This window comes from Schistocerca cancellata, chromosome 1, assembly GCF_023864275.1.
Source record: "Schistocerca cancellata isolate TAMUIC-IGC-003103 chromosome 1, iqSchCanc2.1, whole genome shotgun sequence".
NCBI lineage: Eukaryota > Metazoa > Arthropoda > Insecta > Orthoptera > Acrididae > Schistocerca > Schistocerca cancellata.
Window position 1 is genome coordinate 6,791,085 of NC_064626.1, and position 12,806 is coordinate 6,803,890.

Below are 12,806 nucleotides of genomic sequence, written 5' to 3' on the forward strand. Positions count from 1 at the left end.
TATCTCATGTCGGATACACTATTCCTTGTTTATTGCATCCGTCGATCCCTCACAATGACGAATTAACACAGAAATTGCGTCGCCATTAAATACTATAGATTCTATGCCTTCTCTTTCTAAATCGAGGAACGATCCTATGGCAACGAAAGTATCTCCAATTGGGAGGCGAGTATCTCATGTCCGATGCACTATTCCTTCTTTACTGCATCCGTCGATCCCTAACAATGATGAATTAACACAGAAATTGCTGCGCTATGAAATACTATAGCTTCTATGCCTTCTCTTTCTAAATCGAGGAACGATCCTATGGCAACGACAGGATCTCCTATTGGGAGGCGAGTATCTCATGTCGGATGGAATTCGTCAGTAGGAAAAGGGAGAGAAGGAAACATAGTAGGGGAAGGAATGAAAGAGGAAGCCGCCTTGTAGAATTTTGCACAGAGCATAACTTAATCATAGCCAACACTTGGTTCAAGAATCATAAAAGAAGGTTGTATACCTGGAAGAATTCTGGAGATACTAGTAGGTATCAGATAGATTATATAATGGTAAGACAGAGATTTAGGAACCAGGTTTTAAATTGTAAAATATTTCCTGGGGCAGATGTAGATTCTGACCACAATCTATTGGTCATGAACTGCAGATTGTAACTGAAGAAACTGCAAAAAGGTGGAAATTTAAGGAGATGGACCTGGATAAACTGAAAGAACCAGAGGTTGTAGAGAGTTTCAGGAAGAGCATAAGGGAACAATTGACAGGAATGGGGGAAAGAAATACAGCAGAAGAAGAATGGGTAGCTCTGAGGGATAAAGTAGTGAAGGCAGCAGAGGATCAAGTAGGTAAAAAGAAGAGGGCTAATAGAAATCCTTGGGTAACAGAAGAAATATTGAATTTAATTGATGAAAGGAGAAAATACAAAAATACAGTAAATGAAGCAGGCAAAAAGGAATACAAACGTCTCAAAAATGATATCGACAGGAAGTGCAAAATGGCTAAGCAGGGATGGCTAGAGGACAAATGTAAGGATGTAGAGGCTTGTCTCACTAGGGGTAAGATAGATACTGCCTACAGGAAAATTAAAGAGACATTTGGAGAGAAGAGAAACACTTGTATGAATATCAAGAGCTCAGATGGCAACCCAGTTCTAAGCAAAGAAGGGAAGGCAGAAAGGTGGAAGGAGTATATAGAGGGTTTATACAAGGGCGATGTACTTGAGGACAATATTATGGAAATGGAAGAGGATGTAGATGAAGACGAAATGGGAGATAAGATACTGCGTGAAGAGTTTGACAGAGCACTGAAAGACCTGTGTCGAAACAAGGCCCCGGGAGTAGACAACATTCCATTTGAACTACTGATGGCCTCGGGAGAGCCAGTCATGACAAAACTCTACCATCTGGTGAGCACGATGTATGAGACAGGCGAAATACCCTCAGACTTCAAGAAGAATATAATAATTCCAATCCCAAAGAAAGCAGGTGTTGACAGATGTGAAAATTACCGAACTATCAGTTTAATAAGTCACAGCTGCAAAATACTAACGCGAATTCTTTACAGACGAATGGAAAAACTGGTAGAAGCCGACCTCGGGGAAGATCAGTTTGGATTCCGTAGAAATGTTGGAACACGTGAGCCAATACTGACCTTACGACTTATCTTAGAAGAAAGATTAAGAGAAGGCAAACCTACGTTTCTAGCATTTGTAGACTTAGAGAAAGCTTTTGACAATGTTACTTGGAATACTCTCTTTCAAATTCTGAAGGTGGCAGGGGTAAAATACAGAGAGCGAAAGGCTATTTACAGTTTGTACAGAAACCAGATGAGTCGAGGGGCATGAAAGGGAAGCAGTGGTTGGGAAAGGAGTAAGACAGGGTTGTAGCCTCTCCCCGATGTTATTCAATCTGTATATTGAGCAAGCAGTGAAGGAAACAGAAGAAAAATTCGGAGTAGGTATTAAAATTCATGGAGAAGAAGTAAAAACTTTGAGGTTCGCCGATGACATTGTAATTCTGTCAGAGACAGCAAAGGACTTGGAAGACCAGTTGAACGGAATGGACAGTGTCTTGAAAGGAGGATATAAGATGAACATCAACAAAAGCAAAACGAGGATAATGGAATGTAGTCAAATTAAGTCGGGTGATGCTGAGGGAATTAGATTAGGAAATGAGACACTTAAAGTAGTAAAGGAGTTTTGCTATTTAGGGAGTAAAATAACCGATGATGGTCGAAGTAGAGAGGATATAAAATGTAGACTGGCAATGGCAAGGAAAGCGTTTCTCAAGAAGAGGAATTTGTTAACATCGAGCATAGATTTAAGTGTCAGGAAGTCGTTTCTGAAAGTATTTGTATGGAGTGTAGCCATGTATGGAAGTGAAACATGGACGATAACTAGTTTGGACAAGAAGAGAATAGAAGCTTTCGAAATGTGGTGCTACAGAAGAATGCTGAAGATAAGGTGGGTAGATCACGTAACTAATGAGGAGGTATTGAATAGGATTGGGGAGAAGAGAAGTTTGTGGCACAACTTGATTACAAGAAGGGATCGGTTGGTAGGACATGTTTTAATGCATTTAGGGATCACAAATTTAGCATTGGAGGGCAGTGTGAAGGGTAAAAATCGTAGAGGGAGACCAAGAGATGAATACACTAAGCAGATTCAGAAGGATGTAGGTTGCAGTAGATACTGGGAGATGAAGAAGCTTGCACAGGATAGAGTAGCATGGAGAGCTGCATCAAACCAGTCTCAGGACTGAAGACCACAACAACAACAACATTGCATCCGTCGATCCCTCACAATGACGAATAAACACAGAAATTGCTTCGCTATGAAATACTATAGCTTCTATGCCTTCTCTTTCTAAATTGAGGAACGATCCTATGGCAACGACAGGGTCTCCTATTGGGAGGCGAGTATCTCATGTCGGATGCACTATTCCTTCTTTACTGCATCCGTCGATCCCTAACAATGACGAATTAACACAGAAATTGCTGCGCTATGAAATACTATAGCTTCTATGCCTTTTCTTTCTAAATCGAGGAAAGATCCTATGGCAACGACAGTATCTCCTATTGGGGGCGAGTATCTCATGTCGGATGCACTATTCCTTCTTTATTGCATCCGTCGATCCCTCACAATGACGAATTAACACAGAAATTGCGTCGCTATGAAATACTATAGGTTCTATGACTTCTCTTTCTAAATCGAGGAACGATACTATGGCAACGACAGGATCTCCTATTGGGAGGCGAATAACTCATGTCGGATGCACTATTCCTTCTTTATTGCATCCGTCGATCCCTCACAATGACGAATTAACACAGAAATTGCTTCGCTATGAAATACTATAGCTTCTATGTCTTCTCTTCCTAAATCGAGGAACGATCCTATGGCAACGACATGATCTCCTATTGGGAGGCGAATATCTCATGTCGGATGCACTATTCCTTCTTTATTGCATCCGTCGATCCCTCACAATGACGAATTAACACAGAAATTGTTTCGCTATGAAATACTATAGCTTCTATGACTTCTCTTTCTAAATCGAGGAACGATCCTATGGCAACGACAGGATCTCCTATTGGGAGGCGACTATCTCATGTCGGATGCATTATTCCTTCTTTACTGCATCCGTCGATCCCTAACAATGACGAATTAACACAGAAATTGCGTCGCTATGAAATACTATAGCTTCTATGCCTTCTCTTTCTAAATCGAGGAACGATCCTATGGCAACGACAGGATCTCCTACTGGGAGGCGAATGTCTCATGTCGGATGCACTATTCCTTCTTTATTGCATCCGTCGATCATTCACAATGACGAATTAACACAAAAATTGCTTTGCTATGAGATACTATAGCTTCTATGCCTTCTCTTTCTAAATCGAAGAACGATCCTATGACAACGAAAGGATCTCCTATTGGGAGGCGAATATCTCATGTCGGATGCACTATTCCTTCTTTATTGCATCCGTCGATCCCTTTAAATGAAGAATTAACACAGAAATTGCTTCGCTATGAAATACTATAGCTTCTATGACTTCTCTTTCTAAATCGAGGAACGATCCTATGGCAACGACAGGATCTCCTATTGGGAGGCGAGCATCTCCTGTCGGATGCACTATTCCTTCTTTATTGCATCCGTCGATCCCTCACAATGACGAATTAACACAGAAATTGCTTCGCTATGAAATACTATAGGTTCTATGCCTTCTCTTTCTAAATCGAGGAACGATCCTATGGCAACGACAGGATCTCCTATTGGGAGGCGAATATCTCATGTCGGATGCACTATTCCTTCTTTATTGCATCCGTCGATCATTCACAATGACGAATTAACACAAAAATTGCTTTGCTATGAGATACAATAGCTTCTATGCCTTCTCTTTCTAAATCGAAGAACGATCCTATGGCAACGAAAGGATCTCCTATTGGGAGGCGAATATCTCATGTCGGATGCACTATTCCTTCTTTATTGCATCCGTCGATCCCTTTAAATGAAGAATTAACACAGAAATTGCTTCGCTATGAAATACTATAGCTTCTATGACTTCTCTTTCTAAATCGAGGAACGATCCTATGGCAACGACAGGATCTCCTATTGGGAGGCGAGTATCTCCTGTCGGATGCACTATTCCTTCTTTATTGCATCCGTCGATCCCTCACAATGACGAATTAACACAGAAATTGCTTCGCTATGAAATACTATAGGTTCTATGCCTTCTCTTTCTACATCGAGGAACGATCCTATGGCAACGACAGGATCTCCTATTGGGAGGCGAATATCTCATGTCGGTTGCACTATTCCTTCTTTATTGCATCCGTCGATCCCTCACAATGACGAATTAACACAAAAATTGCTTCGCTATGAAATACTATAGCTTCTATGCCCTCTCTTTCTAAATCGAGGAACGATCCTATGGCAACGAAAGGATCTCCTATTGGGAGGCGAATATCTCATGTCGGATGCACTATTCCTTCTTTATTGCATCCGTCGATCCCTCACATTGACGAATTAACACAGAAATTGCTTCGCTATGAAATACTATAGCTTCTATGCCTTTTCTTTCTAAATCGAGGAAAGATCCTATGGCAACGACAGGATCTCCTATTGGGAGGCGAGTATCTCATGTCGGATGCACTATTCCTTCTTTATTGCATTAGTCGATCCCTCACAATGACGAATTAACACAGAAATTGCGTCGCTATGAAATACTATAGGTTCTATGACTTCTCTTTCTAATTCGAGGAACGATCCTATGGCAACGAAAGGATCTCTTATTGGGAGGCGAGTATCTCATGTCGGATGCACCATTCCTACCTTATTGCATCCGTCGATCCCTCACAATGACGAATAAACACAGAAATTGCGTCGCCATGAAATACTATAGGTTCTATGCCTTCTCATTCTAAATCAAGGAACGATCCTATGTCAACGACAGGATCTTCTATTGGGAGGCGAGTATCTGCTTTCGGATGCACTATTCCTTCTTTATTGCATCCGTCGATCCCTCACAATGACGAATTAACACAGAAATTGCGTCGCTATGAAATACTATTAGTTCTATGCCCTCTCTTTCTAAATCGAGGAACGATCCTATGCAACGACAGGATCATCTATTGGGAGGCGAACATACATGTCGGATGCACTATTCCTTCTTTATTGCATCCGTCGATCCCTCACAATGACGAATTAACGCAGAAATTGCTTCGCTATGAATTACTATAGATTCTATGCCTTCTCTTTCTAAATCGAGGAACGATCCTATGGCAACGACAGGATCTCATATAGGGAGGCGAATATCTCATGTCGGATACACTATTCCTTGTTTATTGCATCCGTCGATCCCTCACAATGACGAATTAACACAGAAATTGCGTCGCCATTAAATGCTATAGATTCTATGCCTTCTCTTTCTAAATCGAGGAACGATCCTATGGCAACGAAAGTATCTCCAATTGGGAGGCGAGTATCTCATGTCGGATGCACTATTCCCTCTTTATTGCATCCGTGGATCCCTCACAATGACGAATTAACACAGAAATTGCGTCGCTATGAAATACTGTGGGTTCTATGCCTTCTCTTTCTAAATCGAGGAACGATCCTATGGCAACGGAATGATCTCCTATTGGGAGGCGAATATCTGATGTTGGATGCACTATTCCTTCTTTATTGCATCCGTCGATCCCTCACAATGAAGAATTAACACAGAAATTGCTTCGCTATGAAATACTATAGGTTCTATGCGTTCTCTTTCTAAATCGAGGAACGATCCTATGGCAACGACAGGACCGCCTATATGGAGACGAATATCTCATGTCGGATGCACTATTCCTTCTTTATTGCTTCCGTCGATCCTTCACAATGACGAATTAACACAGAAATTGCTCCGCTATGAAATACTATAGCTTCTATGCCTTCTGTTTCTAAATCGAGGAACGATCCTATGGCAACGACAGGATCTCCTATTAGGAGGCGAGTTTCTCATGTCGGATGCACTATTCCTTCTTTACTGCATCCGACTATCCCTAATAATGACGATTTAACACACAAATTGCTGCGCTATGAAATACTATAGGTTCTATGCCTTCTCTTTCTAAATCGAGGAACAATCCTATGGCTACGACAGGATCTCATATTGGGAGGCGAGTATCTCATGTCGGATGCACTATTCCTCCTTTATTGCATCAGTCGATCCCTCACAATGACGAATTAACACAGAAATTGCTTCGCTATGAAATACTACAGGTTCTATACCTTCTCTTTCTAAATCGAGGAACGATCCTATGGCAACGACAGGATCTCCTATTGGAAGGCGAATATCTCATGTCGGATGCACTATTCCTTCTTTATGGCATTCGTCGTTCTCTCACAATGACGAATTAACACAGAAATTGCTTCGCTATGAAATACTGTGGGTACTATGCCTTCTTTTTCTAAATCTAGGAACAATACTGTGGCAACGAAAGGAACTCCTATTGGGAGGCGAATATCTCATGTCGGATGCACTATTCCTTCTTTATTGCATCCGTCGATCTCTCACAATGACGAATTAACACAGAAATTGCGTCGCTATGAAATACTATAGTTTCTATGCTTTCTCTTCCTAAATCGAGGAACGATCCTATGGCAACGACAGGATCTTCTATTGGGCGGCGAGAATCTCATGTCGGATGCACTATTCTTTCTTTATTGTATCCGTCGTTACCTCACGATGTCGAATTAACACAGAAATTGCGTCGCTATGAAATACTATAGCTTCTATGCCTTCTCTTTCTAAATCGAGGAACGATCCTATGGCAACGAAAGGATCTCTTATTGGGAGGCGAGTATCTCATGTCGGATGCACTATTCCTTCTTTATTGCATCCGTCGATCCCTCACAATTACGAATTATCACAGAAATTGCTTCGCTATGAAATACTATAGCTTCTGTTGTGGCGTAGCAAGACAGCCACACCACTCGGAGGTAGCCGAAAGGCACGCTAATGCAGACGGGCGTGAAGTCTGAAACAGGATAACTATTGAATGGTAGCAAGAAAAGTACGTAGTTGCTTTATACTTAACTTTTATTCTCTGATGAATACAGCGTTCTTCTTGAGACATTTATACAATAACTCTCAAAGTAGGTAAGGCTAATGGCGCCTTGCTAGGTCGTAGTCATGTGCTTAGCTGAAGGCTATTCTAACTGTCTCTCGGCAAATGAGAGGAAGGCCTCGTACGTCTAGTCGCTAGCAATGTCGTCCGTACAACTGGGGCGAGTGCTAGTCCGTCTTTCTAGACCTGCCATGTGGTGGCGCTAAGTCTGCTAGTACTGACAGTGGCGACACGCGGGTCCGACATGTACTAATGGACCGCGGCCGATTTAAGCTACCACCTAGCAAGTGTGGTGTCTGGCGGTGACACCACAGCTTCTATGCCTTGTCTTTCTAAATCGAGGAACGATCCTATGGCTACAACAGGATCTCCTATTGGGAGGCGTGTATCTCATGTCAGATGCACTATTCCTTCTTTATTGCATCCGTCGATCCCTCACAATGACGAATAAACACTGAAATTGCTTCGCTATGAAATACTATAGCTTCTATGCCTTCTCTTTCTAAATTGAGGAACGATCCTATGGCAACGACAGGATCTCCTATTGGGGGCGAGTATCTCATGTCGGATGCACTATTCCTTCTTTACTGCATCCGTCGATCCCTATCAATGAGGAATTAACACAGAAATTGCTGCGCTATGAAATACTATAGCTTCTATGACTTTTTACTTTCTAAATCGAGGAACGATCCTATGGCAACCACCGGATCTCCCATTGGGAGGCGAATATCTCATGTCGGATGCACTATTCCTTCCTTATTGCATCCGTCGATCCCTCACAATGACGAATTAACACAAAAATTGCTTCGCTATGAAATACTATAGCTTCTATGCCCTCTCTTTCTAAATCGAGGAACGATCCTATGGCAGCGAAAGGATCTCCTATTGGGAGGCGAATATCTCATGTCGGATGCACTATTCCTTCTTTATTGCATCCGTCGATCCCTCACAATGACGAATTAACACAGTAATTGCTTCGCTATGATATACTATAGATTCTATGCCTTTTCTTTCTAAATCGAGGAAAGATCCTATGGCAACGACAGGATCTCCTATTGGGAGGCGAGTATCTCATGTCGGATGCACTATTCCTTCTTTATTGCATCCGTCGATCCCTCACAATGACGAATTAACACAGAAATTGCGACGCTATGAATTACTATAGGTTCTATGACTTCTCTTTCTAAATCGAGGAACGATCCTATGGCAACGAGAGGATCTCCTATTGGGAGGCGAATATCTCATGTCGGATGCACTATTCCTTTTTTATTGCATCCGTCGATCCCTTACAATGACGAATTAACACAGAAATTGCGTCGCCATGAAATACTATAGATTCTATGCCTTCTCTTTCTAAATCAAGGAACGATCCTATGGCAACGACAGGATCTTCTATTGGGAGGCGAGTATCTCATGTCGGATGCACTATTCCTTCCTTATTGCATCCGTCAATCCCTCACAATGACGAATTAACACAGAAATTGCGTCGCTATGAAATGCTATTGGTTCTATGCCCTCTCTTTCTAAATCGAGGAACGATCCTATGCAACGACAGGATCATCTATTGGGAGGCGAATATCACATGTCGGATGCACTATTCCTTCTTTATTGCATCTGTCGATCCCTCACAATGACGAATTAACACAGAAATTGCTTCGCTATGAAATGCTATAGCTTCTATGCCTTCTCTTTCTAAATCGAGAAACGATCCTATGGCAACGACAGGATCTCCTATTGGGAGGCGAATACCTCATGTGCGATGCACTATTCCTTCTTTACTGCATCCGTCGATCCCTAACAGTGACGAATTAACACAGAAATTGCTGCGGTATGAAATACTATAGCTTCTATGCCTTCTCTTTCTAAATCGAGGAAAGATCCTATGGCAACGACAGGATCTCCTATTGGGAGGCGAATATCTCATGTCGGATGCACTATTCCTTCTTTATTGCATCCGTCGATCATTCACAATGACGAATTAACACAAAAATTGCTTTGCTATGAAATACTATAGCTTCTATGCCTTCTCTTCCTAAATCGAAAAACGATCCTATGGCAACGAAAGGAACTCCTATTGGGAGGCGAATATCTCATGTCGGATGCACTATTCCATCTGTATTGCATCCGTCGATTCCTCACAATGACGAATTAACACAGAAATTGCTTCGCTATGAAATACTATTCCTTCTATGCCTTCTCTTTCTAAATCGAGGCACGATCCTACGGCAACGACAGGATCTCCTATTGGGAGGCGAATATCTCATGTCGGATGCACTATTCCTTGTTTATTGCATCCGTCGATCCCTCACAATGACGAATTAACACAGAAATTGCGTCGCCATGAAATACTATAGGTTCTATGCCTTCTCTTTCTAAATCAAGGAACGATCCTATGACAACGAAAGTATCTCCTATTGGGAGGCGAGTATCTCTTGTCAGATGAACTATTCCCTCTTTATTGCATCCGTGGATCCCTCACAATGACGATTTAACACAGAAATTGCGACGCTATGAAATACTGTAGGTTCTATGCCTTCTCCTTCTAAATAGAGGAACGATCCTATGGCAACGGAATGATCTCCTATTGGGAGGCGAACATCTGATGTTGGATGCACTATTCCTTCTTTATTGCATCCGTCGATCCCTTACAATGACGAATTAACACAGAAATTGCTTCGCTATGAAATACTATAGGTTCTATGCGTTCTCTTTCTAAATCGAGGAACGATCCTATGGCAACGACAGGATCGCCTATTGGGAGGCGAATATCTCATGTCGGATGCACTATTCCTTCTTTATTGCATCCGTCGATCCTACAGAATGACGAATTAACACAGAAAATGCTTCGCTATGAAATACTATAGCTTCTGTGCCTTCTGTTCCTAAATCGAGGAACGATCCTATGGCAACGACAGGATCTCCTATTAGGAGGCGAGTATCTCATGTCGGATGCACTATTCCTTATTTATTGCATCCGTCTATCCCTAACAATGACGATTTAACACACAAATTGCTGCGCTATGAAATACTATAGCTTCTATGCCTTCTCTTTCTAACTCGAGGAACGATCCTATGGCAACGGCAGGATCACCTATTGGGAGGCGAGTATCTCATGTCGGATGCACTATTCCTTATTTATTGCATCCGTCTATCCCTAACAATGACGATTTAACACACAAATTGCTGCGCTATGAAATACTATAGCTTCTATGCCTTCTCTTTCTAACTCGAGGAACGATCCTATGGCAACGGCAGGATCTCCTATTGGGAGGCGAGTATCTCATGTCGGATGCACTATTCCTTATTTATTGCATCCGTCTATCCCTAACAATGACGAATTAACACAAAAATTGCTTCGCTATGAAATACTATAGCTTCTATGCATTCTCTTTCTAAAATGAGGAACGATCCAATGGCTACGGAAGGATCTCCTATTGGGAGGCGAATATCTCATGTCGGATGCACTATTCCTTCTTTATTGCATCCGTCGATCCCTCTAAATGACGAATTAACACAGAAATAGCTTCGCTATGAAATACTATAGCTTCTATGCCTTCTCTTTCTAAATCGAGGAACGATCCTATGGCAACGGCAGGATCTCCTATTGGGAGGCGAGTATCTCATGTCGGATGCACTATTCCTTCTTTATTGCACCCGTCGATCCCTCACAATGACGAATTAACACAGAAATTGCTTCGCTATGAAATATTATAGCTTCTATGCCTTCTCTTTCTAAATCGAGGAACGATCCTATGGCAACGACAGGATCTCCTATTGGGAGGCGAATATCTCATGTCGGATGCACTATTCCTTCTTTATTGCATCCGTCGATCCCTCACAATGACGAATTAACACAGTAATTGCGTCGCCATGGAATACTATATGTTCTATGCCGTCTATTTCTAATTCATGGAACGATCCTATGGCAACGGAAGGATCTCCTATTGAGAGGCGAGTATCTCATGTCGGATGCACTATTCCTTCTTTGTTGCATCCGTGGATACCTCACAATGACGAATTAACACTGAAAATGCTTCGCTATGAAATACTATAGGTTCTATGCCTCCTCTTTCTAAATCGAGGAACGATCCTATGGCAACGACAGGATCTTCTATTGGGATGCGAGTATCTCATGTCGGATGCACTATTCCTTCTTTATTGCATCCGTCGATCCCACACAATGACGAATTAACACAGAAATTGCGTCGCTATGAAATACTATAGCTTCTATGCCTTCTCTTTCTAAATTGAGGAACGATCCTATGGCAACGACAGGATCTCCTATTGGGGGCGAGTATCTCATGTCGGATGCACTATTCCTTCTTTACTGCATCCGTCGATCCCTAACAATGACGAATAACACAGAAATTGCTGCGCTATGAAATACTATAGCTTCTATGCCTTTTTACTTTCTAAATCGAGGAACGATGCTATGGCAACCACAAGATCTCCCATTGGGAGGCGAATATCTCATGTCGGATGCACTATTCCTTCCTTATTGCATCCGTCGATCCCTCACAATGACGAATTAACACAAAAATTGCTTCGCTATGAAATACTATAGCTTCTATGCCCTCTCTTTCTAAATCGAGGAACGATCCTATGGCAGCGAAAGGATCTCTTATTGGGAGGCGAATATCTCATGTCGGATGCACTATTCCTTCTTTATTGCATCCGTCGATCCCTCACAATGACGAATTAACACAGTAATTGCTTCGCTATGATATACTATAGATTCTATGCCTTTTCTTTCTAAATCGAGGAAAGATCCTATGGCAACGACAGGATCTCCTATTGGGAGGCGAGTATCTCATGTCGGACGCACTATTCCTTCTTTATTGCATCCGTCGATCCCTCACAATGACGAATTAACACAGAAATTGCGACGCTATGAAATACCATAGGTTCTATGACTTCTCTTTCTAAATCGAGGAACGATCCTATGGCAACGAGAGGATCTCCTATTGGGAGGCGAATATCTCATGTCGGATGCACTATTCCTTCTTTATTGCATCCGTCGATCCCTTACAATGACGAATTAACACAGAAATTCCGTCGCCATGAAATACTATAGGTTCTATGCCTTCTCTTTCTAAATCAAGGAACGATCCTATGGCAACGACAGGATCTTCTATTGGGAGGCGAGTATCTCATGTCGGATGCACTATTCCTTCCTTATTGCATCCGTCGATCCCTCACAATGACGAATTAA